This window comes from Trachemys scripta, chromosome 13 (assembly GCF_013100865.1).
Source record: "Trachemys scripta elegans isolate TJP31775 chromosome 13, CAS_Tse_1.0, whole genome shotgun sequence".
NCBI classification, from domain to species: Eukaryota; Metazoa; Chordata; order Testudines; family Emydidae; genus Trachemys; species Trachemys scripta.
The window spans coordinates 36498040-36516207 of NC_048310.1; the positions used below are offsets into that span (position 1 = coordinate 36498040).

An 18168-nucleotide genomic window follows, 5' to 3' on the forward strand; every position below is an offset into this window, starting at 1 on the left:
AAATTTGTTAGTCGCTAAGGTGCCACAAGTACTCCTGTTCTTTTAACCATTGGCTATTGTGCTATCTTGTCTTGCTGCAAAACCTATCCCGGGGTGTGAAACTGCCTACCCCGTCACCTTCCCCCGCCCATGGAAAATCTATATCTTCTATTGTAATCAATTAATTGACAGTGTCTTTGAGCCTAATAAGCCAGGTGACACTCCGCCAGCGCTGTGTGTAATAAACCCTATGCTTTGACCACTACACGGTGTGGATTTATGTCCTTCAGTGTTACTGAATGCATCTGCCTTAGCACGTGGAACTGGGGCATGTGGAGTATCGTTGGAATGGTTTGAGCACTGTGACAGTTGCTATGCCAGGAGCAGACTGGTTGCCCGGGGAGTCATTCTTTGACGTGCACAGCCTTGGCCAGGACCAAGGAGCTGTGGTTCATTACTCATTGTTCAGTGGGGTGATGGTACTGAGGGCTAGATGGCAATGGGTGCCGTATACATGCCAGACAGATAGATAAGCGGGTGCCTTACAACGTTGCCTTTGCTGGGAGGCACATGAGTTGATATCCCCAGGTGGACTCATGTTTGAATATATGGGGTAACTTTTAATCATCCTGTGGCCTGTGCTTCTGCAGTGCCACCCGCACTGAGTCCTTGATGCATTTTCCATCCCGTGGTTCTAGGCATGTTGGTTTGTGCAGTCAGGTTTCCTTCTCCCCACCCAGTACACAGTATCTCTGGCCAATAGCCAGCTGTCTGCATCATGGGTGATTAGTGCGTTTGGCGCCAGTAATCTCCTTGGCACGTGCTTGGTACTATGGATACTGTATAGGGCATAGGGTCACACACCAGTGTCCTAGCAGCTTAATGTCTATATGACCTAAGGTCCCTCAGGGCTACATAGTGGTTTGGACACTACAATCTGACTTCAGATGCTTTGTGGGTAACTGGTAAACGGCCAGCCACCCCCTCTTCACAGCAGCTGCAGGCATCTTGAACTTCCCAGGGGCAGTAACGTAAGGTGTTCGGACTGCTGGTGTCAGGGGGTGGGGATGTGATGGTTTCTTATGAGCCTACCATCCTTTTACTCTAGCCTCGCTCTTATTGACCCTTACATACAATCTCCTGCTAGCAGCCTGTGCATCTTCACATGTGCATTTTCACACAACACTTTTCCTCCCGGGTGAAGTGGCTTCCATTACCTGCCTCACATGCATCCGGCACCCCTTTTCCTCTTCGTATGCTCCTGCAAGCTTGGGCTCTGATCCAAAGTCCATTAAAACAGAGGTCCCCAAATTGTGGGGCATGCTCCCCTTGGGGGGCACAGAGGAATGTTCAGGGGTGGGAGCATGGTGGGGCCTGGGCCAGCCCTCACAAAGGGCCACCCAGTCCCGCCTCACCCCCAGCTCTGCTCTGGCCCCGCCCGCAGCCCTGGCTCCTGGCCCCAGCCTCGGCTCTGCACCTGGCAGGTCAAGCTGCCAGCCCGCACCATGGCCCGGCTGCAGTTCCGCTCCCGCCCGCCCCCTTCCCAGTCTCAACCCCTGGCCACGGCTCTGTTCCCAGCTCTGGCCCCGTTCCCAGCCCCACCCCAGCTGCAGCCCCAGCCTTGGCCCCCTTACCCTTGTCTGCGTCCCCCCAGCCACAGCCACAGCTGGAGGGGGGATATGGACAGGAAGAAGGGGGACATGACCCTGAAAAGTTTGGGGACCACTGCATTAAAGGCAGTGGGCTTTGGATTAGGCCCTCAGAGAGAACAGCCAGTTCTACAGTCTTAGGAGCATTTTCTCCTTCTGTAAACATACTGGGCCAAATTCTGCTATCATTTCCTCCAGCAAAACCCTACTGAATTGAGTGGGGTTCATAGAGTCATAAAACGAGGGAAGTTAGACTGGATGATGCAATTCCATCTCTATCTCCCTTCCAGTGCAGGAGGCTGGGGTGCCATCAGTGAAATTGAGAACAGAATTGGCCCCTCAGGCTGTGTGTATACTGAGCTTTTACTTAAAAATTTCCCACCAATGCACTAGCATTGGTGCAGTTCCACCCACGGGAGTATGAGTATAAACAGGCCACCATCATTTTTACTACTGTGTCGTCTAACAAGCTCAGAACAAGCCTAGACAACCTGGTAGTAAAAGTACCATCAGCCACCAGCGCCCAGTCTCTGCTGGCATTCTTACCATCTGTCGTCACCTCCAGTAGAGTTGCACAAGTGAGGAACTTGAAGCAAAAGCTCAATGTAACAACAATCAGTGGGAAGGAGCTTCCTGACCAAAACACCTACGTGTGTGAAAGCGCCTCTGGCTGCTTTGCAAATGAGCGGGCTAGGTGAGGGAGCGAATGAATGAAGGAGGTGATTGTAATGCCGCTGGCTTACTCATCACTCCTCTAGGGAGCCGTGTGCAAAGAAAGCACATTTGCCTGCCCACTAGGTGCTAAATTATATTGTAGGTGTATAATATCACGTAATTAAAAGGGATCAAACACAGAAGAGTTGCTTGAACCTGCAGGACAAACAGCACAGCCATTTTTTCCCTTCATCAGCTAATTTGTACGTAAGCGGCAGCATGGTCTGGAGGAGAGAGGATGGGCCTGGGAGATAGATATAGGTGCTTCTCATTCTGAGCCTGGTTCTGACATTAATTCGCTGTCTAGCCTAGGGCAAGAGTCACTTAGGCCACAATTTTCAAACCCGAGGTCCTATAGTTAGGCTGCTAATTCTATATTTAAGCACCTAGAAGTGACCCAATTTTCAGAAGTACCGAGTCCCTGTAGAGTCAATGGGAGCTGCAGGGGCTGAGTAGCTCTGAAAATTGGGTCATTTTCATACAGGTGTCTAACCTTCGGCTCCCAGGTTAAAACACTCTGCCATAATTGCCGCTTGCCTGCCCCTTCTACAAAAGGGGGGATAACCACACTTGCCTGCCTTACAAGGAATATTGTGCGGCTTTTTTAGTTAAGGTTCATATAATGCTTTGAAAAACAACACTGTAAATTCTAGATATGATTATGTGATTTATAGTGGTGTTGCCAGCCCAGAGGGCCTGAGGGGGCAACAGGGGTTCGTTGCCCGGTGTGCGTCGCACCAATAGACACACCAGGGTGGAGAAGCAAACCAAGTTTATTCGAGATCTCGAAAAGGCACTCAGGAGACCAGCATGTCTCAAATCAGAAGCGCAACAAAGACAAGCAAGTTTCCCATTTTATATTCCAAGCTGTGTGTGTGCAAGCCTTTGTTCTGTTCCCTTTACCCCTCCCTTCCCAACAGCAGTTACAGCAGGCAGTACATTGTGGTGTATTAGAAAAGTTCTCGTCCGCATGCTTATCTTTGGCCTTGCAAGCTAAGATGTAGTAGGCTTCTCCCTCTCCCTTTCCCCCTCCTTATCACAACTGCTTGTGCTAGTGTGAGCAAAACTGCAGCTGTCTGCTAAAAAGCTGGCCGTTACATATTCTGCTTCAGCATTTAGGCTGTTAGCATGGAGGCTGGTTAAAGTTCACAAGATGGAGTTACTGTGGCTCACTTAGACCCAGAGCAGGGGGGGTTTCATCGGCACTTATGGCCTTCCATTCCCCCGAGTTACCTGGTAGCTATGCCTAGTGACACCAACAGTGGTATTAGAGTAGTGTTTTATAGTGGTATATATCTACAAATAGCCCTTAATTGCTTCTCTGGAGCTTACAAAAGCCTAGGGCTAACTCTGAACATCGGCAAAACAAAAGATCTCCACCAGCCAGTCCCCGGTTAATAATCAGACCCAGCAAGGAAAATCTACATTGACAGAGAAGAACTGGAAAATGTAGAAGACTTTGCCTATCTTGGCAGCCATCTCTCACAGAGGGCAGACATAGGCGTCGAGATTCAGCACAGATCCGCTGCACCAGCCTTGCCTTTGGCAGACTGTCTCGCCGGGTGCTCAACAATCACAACATCAGAACACACACTAGACTTTTAGTTTATAAAGCGGGCGTAATCCAAGTCTCACAGCCGTAGAGTTGGGGTGACCTATAGAAAACACCTGAAAAACCTGGTATGTCAGCATCAGTGCTTTCTTTAGAAGATCCTCAACATAAAGTGGGAGGATCATCACACTAATGTCAGTGTCCTCACAGAGGCCAACATCTTCAGTGTTGAGGCCCTGATTATCCAGCACCAGCTGAGGTGGAGTGGGTACTGTGTGCGCATGCCTGATGTACCAAAACAACTGCTGCAAGCCCAACTCACTGAAGGAGAAAGGAAACGGGGAGGCCAAAAGAAATGCTTTAAAGACACCCTCAAGATAAACATCAAGAGACGTGGCATCCACACCACACACTGGGAGACAGTAGCCCAGGACAGGGATAACTGGCAAAGACTTGTCAGAGAGGGAACGTCCACTGTTGAGGAAAATCGCCTTGCCCTGGTCACAGAAAAACACCAGAAAAGAAAGGAAAGAATTGTCACGCAGCAACTGTGTCCCAACCCTGACTTCCAACACCTCCTGCGATGTCTGCCAACGAGCTTGTGGCTCAAGAATCGGACTCCTCAGTCACCAAAGGACCCATCAAAAATAAAACCTGCGAAAGATCCTCCTCGACCTTGAGGGAGCGCTAACGGATACAAAATCTTGTTCTGCTCAGCTTTGACAAGACTAAGGCCAAGATTTTCAAAAGCAATTAGTGATTTGGGGTATCCATTTTGAGGCACCTTAAAGGGGTCTGGTTCTCAGAGGGCAGGTGCTTAGCACTTTCTGAAAATCAGGTACCTTCCAGGCATCTTAAATAGGGTCCCCAAAAATGAAGGCATAGGAAATCACCACTCCCTTTTGAAAATGTTGGCCAAAAGCAGCAGGTCACCATTAGGGTCTAGGAAGGAAACAAAACAAATGTGTTTACTGATGGAGGATTTTCCCACATTGAAAATATATCTTGGACTTGTGCTTTTCAATTCAGCCTAAACTGCTCCTGTTTAAAAAGCAAGTCATTTATTCAGCACCTTCCATCCAAGATTCCCAAAGCCCTTTGCAACACATTAACAACGCCTAAGACCACCCATTATACAGATGGGGAAACTGAGCCACACAATAAGTTGAGCAGACCAGGAAGAGAATCTGGTTTTCCTGACTCTCTCTTAAAAAAAATTATGTTGTTTCCAGAATAAACGAAAAGGAATGTGATGGAGCAGATACAGACAGTGCAGAACAACCCCCCTGCTCTAGCCCCTAGCTCACATGCCCAGTCCCCTTCAAAGCCATCTGACTGCAAGATGAACGGTGTTGCACACTTTAGAGGTGACATACCTAACATTCAGCTGTGCACTGCCAGGGTAGGGTGCAGGATGGCTCTGATCACTCCTGCATTGACAGCATTTTCTCTGGGCTGACGGCTGCTGACACTTCCATGTGAACACACTGTGGAGAGTTATGGACATCTGACCAATGTAGCACTGGAAGGAGCATAAAGCTTCACTAACCAGGGTTAAGTTGTAAGTGGCCAGTGGAGCAGGCTGGGCCATTCATTCCCGTACTGAGTACACATGGTTTTCTGTGCTATTGCCTGCTGCTGATCCGAACACATGACTGCCATGAGCTCAGAGTCCACTAACCCGAGGCAGCTCTGAGGAAGGGGTAAAGGGAGACAGGCTGTATCACTGCTGTGATGAGTGCACACAGTGCTCTGTGCTCATACAGACACGTTCTGGAAGGAGCCCAGAGCCCCTGGTGCATGTGGAGCTGTGTGTGTCACTGCTGTGATGAGTACACACAGTGCTCTGTGCTCATACAGACACGCTCTGGAAGGAGCTCGGAGCCCCAGGTGCATGTGGAGCTGTGTGTGTCACTGCTGTGATGAGTGCACACAGTGCTCTGCGCTCATACAGACACGTTCTGGAAGGAGCTCGGAGCCCCAGGTGCATGTGGCGCTGTGTGTGTCACTGCTGTGATGAGTGCACACAGTGCTCTGTGCTCATACAGACACGCTCTGGAAGGAGCCCAGAGCCCCAGGTGCATGTGGAGCTGTATCACTGCTGTGATGAGTGCACGCAGTGCTCTGTGCTCAAACAGACACGTTCTGGAAGGAGCTCGGAGCCCCTGGTGCATGTGGAGCTGTGTGTGTCACTGCTGTGATGAGTACACACAGTGCTCTGTGTTCATACAGACATGCTCTGGAAGGAGCCTAGAGCCCCAGGTGCATGTGGAGCTGTGTGTGTCACTGCTGTGATGAGTGCACACAGTGCTCTGTGCTCATACAGACACGCTCTGGAAGGAGCCCAGAGCCCCTGGTGCATGTGGAGCTGTGTGTGTCACTGCTGTGATGAGTGCACGCAGTGCTCTGCGCTCATGCAGACACGCTCTGGAAGGAGCCCAGAGCCCCTGGTGCATGTGGAGCTGTGTGTGTCACTGCTGTGATGAGTGCACGCAGAGCTCTGTGCTCATACAGACACGCTCTGGAAGGAGCCCAGAGCCCCTGGTGCATGTGGAGCTGTGTGCGTCACTGCTGTGATGAGTGCACACAGTGCTCTGTGCTCATACAGACACGTTCTGGAAGGAGCTTGGAGCCCCAGGTGCATGTGGCGCTGTGTGTGTCACTGCTGTGATGAGTGCACACAGTGCTCTGTGCTCATACAGACACGCTCTGGAAGGAGCCCAGAGCCCCAGGTGCATGTGGAGCTGTATCACTGCTGTGATGAGTGCACGCAGTGCTCTGTGCTCAAACAGACACGTTCTGGAAGGAGCTCGGAGCCCCTGGTGCATGTGGAGCTGTGTGTGTCACTGCTGTGATGAGTGCACACAGTGCTCTGTGCTCATACAGACATGCTCTGGAAGGAGCCCAGAGCCCCTGGTGCATGTGGCGCTGTGTGTGTCACTGCTGTGATGAGTACACACAGTGCTCTGTGCTCATACAGACACGCTCTGGAAGGAGCTCGGAGCCCCAGGTGCATGTGGAGCTGTGTGTGTCACTGCTGTGATGAGTGCACACAGTGCTCTGCGCTCATACAGACACGCTCTGGAAGGAGCTCGGAGCCCCAGGTGCATGTGGAGCTGTGTGTGTCACTGCTGTGATGAGTGCACACAGTGCTCTGCGCTCATACAGACACGCTCTGGAAGGAGCTCAGCGCTCCTAGCTCCCCGCATGCGGTGAGCGGGCAGGCGGGGCTCATCCCTGCCCGCGTTTCTCGCGCTGGGCTGCGCGCACCTGGCTCTGGCTGCTGGCGGGCTGGAGGCGGGGCGGTCTCTCGCCGGCCCGTGCGGTGCCCCGCCAGCCCCACGTGCGGGGCGGAGATCGGCCCCAGTGCCGAGGCGCCTGGCTCAGCAGTGCCCCGGGCAGGGGTCGGAGCGGAGCCGTGCGCAATGGTCGGGGCCGGCAGGGGCGGGGGTTTTGCACCCGCTCCCTCCCCTGGGCCTGGATAAAAAAGGGGCCGCGGCCGCCGCCCCTGAGCAACTTCTCCTTCGGGCTCCCCACATCTCTGCAAAGCCGGCGGCTGCAGCCAAGCGAGCAATGGACCCCCAGGACTGTCCCTGTGCGATCGGTGAGTGACCCCCTCCCCATCCCCTCCGCCCCCTGCTGCCAGAGCCGGGGTCTCACCCGGGGCAGGACCTCCCTTCCGCGCACTGTTGGAGGGACCGGGGAGGATTTTCAGCGTTGTCCGACCAGGACAGGCGGGCGTCTCCTCTTCCCCGCGGGCTGTATTCTCCTTGTTAACCGCCTGGCTTTCCGGTGTGCTTAACCTCTCTGACCCCTTCGTTATCTGCCGCGTTCTTTATTCTCGAGCCTATAAACTCTCTTGTAAGGTGTCCAATTACCCTCTGGAGGCCCCCGAACTGTCAGAAATTACTAGCAACTCCTTGTTTTGCTCCTTGAACTAGAGATCAGAGTTGGAAGCAAAAGTGTAGCACCCTGCATTTAAAAACCCGAGTCGTTTCTATTTACTTTCAGTGGTAGTGGGGCCACGTCTGCCATCCCTTGCGCATCGGGAATAGATTCGTCCCGGAGACCTGTTGCTAAACTAGACAAAAGAATTAAAACTGCACCTGCTGTCTGAGTTCTCTGGGGCTGATGGTCAAGTTTCAAAGGCAGTGTGAACATGTGGCTGTTTATAAAGATGGTTCGGGTCCTGGAATATAACTTTTGAGAACTGTCTGGCTTCTCCCCAATGTGTTTTCATGGGATATTTTCCCCTGGTTTGTTCATTTTAGGTGGCACCTGCACCTGTGGTAACAACTGCAAATGCACAAACTGTAAGTGCACGTCATGCAGAAAAAGTGAGTAGCTCAACAGATCTCAGTAACCAACCTAGCGGGTAGCATTTTATAATCTTTACAGTCCCTGTATATATAAAATGTGCAGTTCTAACTTTTTTTAACAGAACCCATTGCTTGATACAGTAAGCCAAATGAGTCCTTGTCCCCCCCCCCCCCCACACACACACACACACACCCCACCGGGTATGAATTTGGCCCCTTTCAAAAATCTTTTCCAAACTAACATCAAACAAATTCCTTCTTTAATTGTTACAGACCATAGGGCGCTGTCAGCGCTACCAGTTTATCCGTTCAGCTCTCCCTGCGGTGTGGTCTCTTCAGCAGCTGCAGAAGGGAGCTGGCTTCACCAGGGAAACTGACATGAGAGCCATGTCTGCCTCTCTTTGTGGCCACTTCCATGCTCCCTGCAAGTCCTAGTAATTCCTTCCCCTCCTCCACAGTGAAGTGCAGAAAGGGGGGCTGATAAACTGCTCAAAGTATTAGGCCGCATCTGCTGCCTTGCAAAGACCAAGGTATGTGTAGCCGTGAAAGGCACCTGCAAGATAGAAGAGGGTTGGAGAGAAGATGCTAAAGCCAGAATATACCCTAGGAGGTGGCTGTTTTAAATTAGGGATCTGGAATAGGAAGGTGGGGGATGAATAGACTAAACTGGAGACGGTGAGGAAAGAATAGAGAGGGGTTTTGGCACACATGGGAAGAGGAACGGAAGGCAGAAATAGCAGTGATTCCCCATATTGCTCTATGGTTTCCCACAGTGAATGCAATAGTTAAGGGCTCAACTCCGTATTCCTTGTTTAGATAAAATTCCCGTTGAAATCAATGGGAGTTTAACTTGAATAAGAACTATGGGATTGGGGTCTCCAAGTGTTAGAATATGGTTAGGTTATCATTTACCCCCAATGCAAAACTCCCAGAGGGGTTCCTATGTAGCCTTGGCTGCGGATGCTCATTTGATCTGTCTCAGCCTGCGCCACACGCGGCTCCAGGGTAGGGTCACTGTTTGGCTTGGACAAATTCTGACACTGCTTTGTTGTTTGTTTTATTCCTTGTCAGGCTGTTGTTCCTGTTGCCCACCTGGATGCGCCAAGTGTGCCCAAGGATGTATCTGCAAAGGACAACCTTCCACCAAATGCAGCTGCTGCAAATAATGTATGCAACTTCCCTTCCTGACAATGATCTGTATATTTGGTGACATGAAAATAACCTTATTGTGCTTTTTGTATATTTGTCCAAATACGGTCAGTATTTGTGATGTGAGCATAAGCTACTTAAACCAATAAAATTACATGTATATATGTACCTTAAAATCTCTTGCTGGTCACTTCATTCTTGGACAGCACATGTCTCTCACCTGTTGCACTCCTCCCCACCTGGCACACAACAAGTCCCCTGCAAAACAGCACACAAGATGCAAAATAGCTTGTACATAAAGCTCAGTGTCACGTATTTCCCAGCTCTTTCAAAACAAATGACTGCTCCTCTCCCTAGTAGCAAGACACTTTCGATTTCTGTTACGTATTAAAACCTACCATTCAAGATGGGGGGGGGGGGAATTTTCCTTCTTTAAATGTTTTTCTAGCACTGTTAAGGTCACATCCTGTAGCCCTTCCTCGGACAAAATTCCCCCAGGGCCAAAGGCAAGATCCTAATTACAAGTGCTCACTGCAACTCGATGCTAACTCTTGAGGCTTTAAGGGTCTACTTGGGTAAAACTCCCATTGCAGTCCATGGAAGTTGTGCATAAAGAATGCCTTTATCAGCATTTACCCTATCCGCATTCTGGTTATGTTACCTGTAAGAATCACAGTATTCTCTTTTCCCTTCTGCTTGCTTTACTTTCCATGCAGACTAGTCCCAGTAGGACATCACCATACCAGCCCAGAGACAATCTGGAAGCTGCTAGGCATTCTCAACTCCTGCTCGCTTCAGTGGAGAGCTGAAAGCACTTGAAGGATCAGGCCCTGTGCAAAGCAATAATTGTGCTAAAGAGGGGTTATGCTCTGAGTATAATATGTACATGGCAGAGGCTAGTGTGTATACCTCCGTCCATGCTGAACACCTGCCGTAATGCTCCCTCATCCTGGTCGTCTATCACAAGCAGTGATCTAGAGTTGAGCTGTTTGAGCCATAATGGGGTCCCGATGATCTTGTATAGGCAGCAGGTTTAAAACAAACAAAAGGAAGTATTTCTTCACACAATGCACAGTCAACCTGTAGAACTCCTTGCCAGAGGATGCTGTGAAAGCCAAGACTATAACAGGGTTCAAAAAAGAACTAGATAAGTTCATGGAGGACAGGTCCATCAATGGCTATTAGCCAGGCTGGGCAGGGATGGTGTCCCTAGCCTTTGTTTGCCAGAAGCTGGGAATGGGCGACGGGGGGTGGATCACTGGATGATTCCCTGTTCTGTTCATTCCCTCTGGGGTACCTGGCACTGGCCACTGTCGGTAGACAGGATACTGAGCTAGATGGACCTTTGGTCTGACCCAGTGGGGCCGTTCTTATGGTCTTAAGTTGTATTTCTCCCATATTCCCCAGTCACAACTTTCTACGTCTTGTGCTGTTCTGCCTTGTGTGAACGCTTCTCGTGGGCGGAGGCACAGCCCCATTGATAGAAGCAGGCGCACTCCAGCACATTCCAGATCTGTGACCTTACCCCTACCTCCCTGACTCAAAATTGGGAAGTGGGGAGGAGTTGTGCAACTGAGCAGGAGCCATTTACTTTGTAATTGCAGAACTGTAACCCAATGCTCATCCCCCCCCATCATCACATGGTGCCATGGTCATCCTGTGCCATGTGTCAGCAGTCTCATGGGCAGGACTCCATAAACACCTCCTCTATGCAGGTCAACGCTAAAAGCACTCGGTCAGTACATGTCCCTCCTCCACTATATCAGTCTTATTTATTCTCTGGAGAACCTTTCTCTGATTCGTCTTATTTATCCTCAGCCACTCCAAGCTTTGTTGTTTTCAGCCTCAGTGGATCTTGAGTTTTGATATTTGCATGGTTGTCTTCCATCTGCAGCTCAGTTGTTCCTCCCTTAGCTGGTATCCAGCCAACAACCCAACAGGTTCCTACAGTCCAGCCTTGTTAAGAGGCATCACAAGGACTCCTTGTTTTTTGCTGATACAGACTAACATGGCTACCGCTTTGAAACCTGAGTCCTTTGAGTGTTTCTCACAGTAAGGAAGAAGCAGGATTCAGTAGTGATGATGATAAAAGGGATTCTTTGTTGAGGTTCCTGGACACAAACAGATACTGTAGTTCTCTCTAGCTTCCAAGTAACATCAGCTAGTGTCACCGCATAGCATCTCCCTAAATCTTGGACACAGAATGGGCTGCTGACTATATTCCTTTCTAAACCCTCACTGCGGAGTAAGACCATATCAGTTTTCAAACTCCAGTCATTTTTAATGTAACCCCAACTAAAAAGTATTCCTAGAGCAGGGGTAGGCAACCTATGGCACGCGTGCCGAAGGCGGCACGCAAGCTGATTTTCACTGGCACTCTCGCTGCCCAGGTCCTGGCCACCGGTCCGGAGGGCTCTGCATTTTAATTTAATTTTAAATGAAGCTTCTTAAGCATTTTGAAAACCTTATTTACTTTACATACAACAATAGTTCAGTTATATATTATAGACTTCTAGAAAGAGACCTTCTAAAAAAGTTAAAATGTATGACTGGCACGCGAAACCTTACATTCGAGTGAATAAATGAAGGCTCGGCACACCACTTCTGAAAGGTCGCTGACCCCTGTCCTAGAGGATTTTTAAATGAAAAAAGAATTTTTATTAATTGTTTTATCTTAAGTTAAACCTCATTGAAATTGGTTGGTGTAACCAACTATTTTGGGACAAATATAAGAAACAATTCAGCTCCTGTATGGAACCAGGAAACTGAAACAATCTTGGTCTCCATCCAAAACAAAGCCATATGTAGGGCTGGAGTAAAAGCTGAACCAGGCAGCTGAAGGTGGGTTCTACAGTGACCCGATAAACTCAGAGGTGGGGGATTGATTGGACTGAAGTGATACCGGGGAACCTCAGAGTTATGAACGCCAGAGTTACGAACTGACCAGTCAACCACACACCTCATTTGGAACTGGACGTACACAATCAGACAGCAGCAGAGAAAGAGGGAAAAAAAGCAAATACCCCACAGTACAGTGCTGTGTTAAATGTAAACTACTTCAAAAAAAGGGGAAAGCAGCATTTTTCTTCTGCATAGTAAAGTTTCAAAGCTGTATTAAGTCAATATTCAGTTGTAAACTTTTGAAAGAACCTTTTGTTCAGAGTTACGAACAACCTCTATTCCCGAGGTGTTTGTAACTCTGAGGTTCTACTGTATGTATTTGTGCATGTCAGTGAAGCAGGAGGAAACAGGAAGAAAAGCAGCAGAAAGCCAAAGATACAGCCAGAAGAAGCACTGGGAATGTGACTCTAAGGAAAAGCCTAGAGAGAGAGCTTTCAGGCTAAGGGCTGGCTAGAAAGAGGCTTGGGATGGTGAGCAAAAGGACTGTTCCCTGCTGTTTGATTACTGCTGTGTTCCAGGAAACAGGACTTCGTACATTCTTTGGAAGTAAGCAGGATTACATGGAAGGTACCTAACTTCGTCATCAGGTTCTCCTCTTAACTCAAACAATCCAGTAGACCCTGAATTTTGGCTTGGCACTCGGGTCAAAAATGGATAACATTATTTCTTATCTCATGAAGAGCAGAAGGGATTTAAAGATTTTCCATCCCATTTCCAGCCACAAAAATAATAATTTTTTGATAGATACCAAGCATGGGAATTTTATTCTGAAAGATGCTTTTCTTTTAGAAAATTAGGGAGGGTCAAAGTAGGTATGATCATGGAAAGCATTTTGCAACTTTAAACTTCAATCCTGCACAGACCTATGCACATGCTTAACTTTACACACTGAGTAGGTTCACTGATTACATTGGGGATACTCAGTGCATAAATTTATGCATATGCTTAAGTCTGTGCAGGATCAAGACTTTAGCTATTATGTTTACTACTCAGTCACCACTCTAATAATTCTTAATCACCACTTTAAAACAATTGTTTATTGTATTTTATTCTTGCTTTTACACAGATTAGAAAAACTGTGCCCAAGGTTTTAAAAAGTAGGACCTTAAAAATTAGGCTTTTAAATCCATATACAGGCACCTACAGGAATGGAATGATTTTCAAAAGGGCAGAGCACAGAGCATTGACGTGACTGGGGCTACGTGCTGGTGTGACGTGTTATATAGGTTTTATGGGCATTTCTTTTGGGATGCCATACCTAACTCATTCCTTCCCTCACTAAAGATTGCCCATTAAACCTTTCCACCACACCCCACTATCATGTAGTCTACATAAGCCATGTATGCCCCTGGAAAACTAGTTTAGGAATGTTACAGAGATTTTTAAACATTGTATTGGGATTATTTCTTGTATCCCTAAAGCTCAGTGAATGGGAAGGAGAGGGAACTGGTGCTTGCCCTCTGGTGCCGAATAATAACAATGACCACTTAGCTCTTATGTAGTCATTTTCATCAATAGATCTGAAAGCACTTGACAATGGATGTCAGTATCGTTATCTGAAAAGAGACAAGAAAGAGAGTGGATGCAGTCTGGCAATGAAAGAGTTACTCTGAGGATGAATGAGAGGGAAGAATGATGCTTGTTTACTGTCTTTAAAAACAGGGAAGAAGTAGCAGGGTGACACCTATAGAGGTCTGAACAGGAGTGCAGGGTGGCGGTGTGTATATTTTAGCACTGAAGGGTTACACAGGCTGGGAAGTGGCTGGTGCATATGCTCAGGGAAGGTAGAAGTGGATTTTTGCAGTTGGTAATGGAGCGCTTGTTACATGGTTCAGCCAAGCCACTGCGGGACTCGGGTTCTGACCCACCCCCCTTAGCAGGGTCCTAGGACACGGGTCCTGAGTGCTTGCTGACCCGAGGCAGACTGATTTGTGAGGGTACGTCTACACTGCAAAAACCCCCAAGCCCTGCAGCAGCAAATCTCAGAGCCTGGGTCAACTGACTCAGGCATGCAGGGCTCGTGCTGTGGGGCTAAAACTAACAGGGTAGATGTTCCCCTCGGGCTGGAGCCTGGGCTCATGATGTAATTGAAAGAGACTTTTTTTCATTTGACTGTTTCTCATCAGCTCCTACCTGCATTTGATTATCTTCCATCCTCTCCTCCTTACTAGGACATAGACAATCTTCATTAACAGAGCTTCCCCTAAGGGATGTGTCTGTCCGAACCACATGCTCCTCCACACCTGTCGGTTTCCCCAGCCTTTAGCTTAAAAACTGCAATGTCTGTTATAGCCGTGGGGAGGGGGCACATCAGCGGGCTTATTGTGACGTTACAGTCATTAAATCAATCGTCAATGTTGTAGTAAGATGAGGCCCTGAAGCATAAACTCTTGTATCAAAGGCCCAGTCTGAGGCCCGAAGCCTGAACCAAAGTACTTCCAGGCATTGCTAAGCAAAAGCTGGGCTGTGAGCCAGAGGCAGGTCCCACTCACAGAAGCTGGCGAGAAGAGGGCTGCTAGAAGCAGGTGCAACCACATATAAGTGCTAATAAGAGGAACTTGTGCCAAGATGGCACCTGGACATCCCAATACGAGGACACTCCACAGAGATAACAAGGAACAGGCAGGTGCATCTTAAAGACAGGGTCAAAAGGACAGCATGATGGATAGATCTGTTTGTTTGAAACAACGTGATCAAAGGAGGAGACAGCACCCTAATGAGCCAAGGGGCTGTACCTCAATAAATCAGTAGGGATGAGTAATCTGTCCTGTAACTATAAAAGTAGGTGTGCACATCTTTGTCTGGCCTAGGGGGCAATGGAAAGTCCCGCCGCTGACTGAGCCGGTCCATTGCCAGGGGGCACAAATTTATAGTATGTCTTGTAGAGTCTACGGGAAACTATTACTGTGTTTCGTTTGACAATAAACCTGGCTCGGGTTCCTTCGTACCTTACTAGAGTCTGTGGTCTTTGGGGGTTCTCTCGGGGTCTGCTGTGTCAGCAATCTGCGCAGAACTGGGGCAGCACACAGAGGGAACACGCACGCAGCCGACTGTTATCATCATCGAACAAGAGCAGAGCACCACACCGGTAGCTACTGACAACAAATGTCACCCAGTTTGACACAGTTTCTGGCAGCATTCAGTGACACTTGGATCAATCCAGCATTTTCCCACACAAGGCACAACACCTCCACTCCAAAGGCGACCTGGGACCTTACACCTATGGGGACAAATAGTGATGGTAGTTATATTGTATATGGAGTTTTGTAGCACATTAACCATGTGTATTATGTATGGAGAGGTCCTGGCTGCAAAATTTGGGATCATTGTGTGACAGATTCAGCAATTTTGTGTAAAGTCTTTGGGAGATCTTACTACATTAAGTTTATGTTTCATTGTGTGCCGGGGCTGTGTTTAATTCCCTGGGGGAGAGGGACCACAGCCCCCAGGAGCTCAGAACAGTGGGGAGTCATTGGGCAAATTCACCTCCCAAGAGGTACCCCCCCCCGGACACACTCACATATACTGGTTCACATGGATTCTCTAGAGACCAACAGACAAAGAAAGGACTTTGGGACAAATAACCCGAGTTTAAACTGACTCGGGGCCTTCTTTCTGATCCAGCAAATGGACAGGACCGTCTGTCCAAGGGAGGCCCCAATCCTTCCTGAGAAGAATTGGAAGGACTTGACCTATTCACGGGGGCACTTGTTCTGAGCTAACAGCTGTTATGAACTTGTAACCACAGAAACCCCCCATGGTGGGGTTTGAAGCACTGACTCTTACCAGAGCCCTAGTTGAAGTTGGGGGTGATTTCTGGTAAGCTTACTGGCATGCATGTAGGTTCTTTTATTGCTTTAAAGTCTTTTCTCTGTAATGCTTTCACCTTAAGAATAAATGTTCTTGTTTAGAAAGAGCGGTGTATAACTATAGGCGATTACACTGTGTATAGCCTCTGGAGACAAAGCAGAGTAGACCTGTTTAGCCATCTGACTTGCTAGGGCATTCACAGTATAGGCAGGGGACTGTGCCTGGAAAAACTCTGATCTGAAGGGAGAGAGACACAAGAGAATACGTGCTCTTGCTAGACCACGAGTGAGGAATACAGAAGCAGTTCGTGACATTGCACCACACAGTACACACAGGGTCCTGAATATAACTATTAAACACTAACTCTGAATAATCCCAGGCAGGCACAGTCTGCCTTACGCCCTGAAGCCCAACGGTCGATATCCCTAATACATGTTTATCCTAACTAGTGTAACCTACACCCCTTGTGTTATACTAGCATGTTTGGAAGTTATGGTGATTTGTTCCTGGAAAAATGGAGTTTCCACCTCCAGGAGTTAAGATTCTTTCCCACCCTTTCTCTCCGTTCCCTTCTTGTCTGATGTCTGGCATTTAGGCAAAGCCCCTTGGACTTCTGATGGCAATTCAGACATAGCGAGTATACAGCTGGGTTTTCTCCGTTACTCCTTCCTGTTATGGGGTGGCGCAATACTCTGACTTTGGGAGAAAGGGTCTGGTTTCCTGTTAATCTCCATGAAACCGTTTGGAGTGATGTAATCCCTGGTACAGAGTGTCTTTTTTCATGTCCTCTGTGTTGTGAAGTGCAATCACTGTTTGGGTAACTAACCAAACACTTTGATTTTTTTTTTCTATCTCCAGTCCAAGCAGAACGAAGTGATGTTCGTCGGCAAATATGCACTCAGTGAGCACTGCTGTAGACACTCTTACTTACCTGGCTTTGCTTAAAGCTACTGTATGTGTCTGTTAAACACCTTTGGTCAGATTACCCATGTGCTTATTTAATGATGTCACACTCACCTTGCTGTAACACGCAAGCTCCTCATTCAACTGCAGAGAGCTTTGTAGACAAGGTGTGACGAAGTAGAAACTTTCTGTAATATTTTTATGCTTATGTGTGCCTCAGTTTCCCTCTGTACTTTGCATTGTTACCCATTGCAGAAGTGTTAAATCTGCTCTTGGGGCAGGGCAGGAGAGATATGGTGTTGGCTCACTGGGTTTGAATTAATGGGTTATTAAAGGGCTGGCTGCAACCAACCCACATCAATGGAGGGTCCACAAAGACAATGGACTGAGCAACTGACACCTATCCACAGGAATCTCCGGCAAACAGAACATGTGAACTCAGCATGGGTCTGCAGGAGTTCGACAGTGGCCTCTCACCTGGGACTGACACAGAGAGGCAGGGCCAGAAATGGATTTCACAGCATCTTGGCTGGCTGATTATGCTGGCTTGGCGAGCATGGACTATGTCTTAACCTAAGGACTTCCCAATGCTGTGTTCCAGTTGTCTAATAAACCTTGCTCTGTTTTGAAAAAGCTGCCAGGTGTCACTGCAATACTTCGAGCCCTGCAAATCTGTGGATATATGCTTTATATCCGGGGACCATGTTTGCAGATCAGATGAGGATACAAATTTTATATCCATGCAGGGTTCTACCAATACTTGCCGAGGTGCATTGGTCCCTGAAGACAGTAAAAGTCTCTGTTGGGCTCACTGGACAGAGCTCATGGTGTGAAACCGGAGTGCGGGAGCCCAGAGGCTCAGCTCAAAGGCATTGAGACCACACAGCCTACCCTTAAGGAAGAGTGAGACCCCGTAGGGGGCTGACACACAGAAGGGGTTCCTCTAAAGGATTATTGAAAAGCTGGGGCATAGTACAGATCATTTGGATGCATGACAAAGGGTGAATCATAGTTCCAGGTACAAGTGTATTTTGTGTACCAGTTCTCCTTTTGCTCAGCACAGGTATTTGCAAAAAAGGAATCATGGGGGTATATTAATTACAACTTCCAAATGAGGCCACATGAGACAAGTGAACTGGTTGTGGCCCTGATCCAGGGAAGCACTGAGGCGCATGCTGAACATGTACATTGT

The 18168-nt window shown here is 48.3% G+C and overlaps 1 long non-coding RNA gene across 1 annotated transcript in view; it reads left to right on the forward strand.

Moving 5' to 3' along the window:
- Positions 1–17612, forward strand: part of LOC117886761 — a 42028-nt gene extending 24416 nt beyond the window's left edge. Inside the window, exon 2 of the long non-coding RNA XR_004648047.1 lies at positions 16932–17612. This is a non-coding gene — a long non-coding RNA (uncharacterized LOC117886761). The remainder of the gene's footprint in view (positions 1–16931) is intronic.
- Positions 17613–18168: the final 556 nt, after the last annotated feature.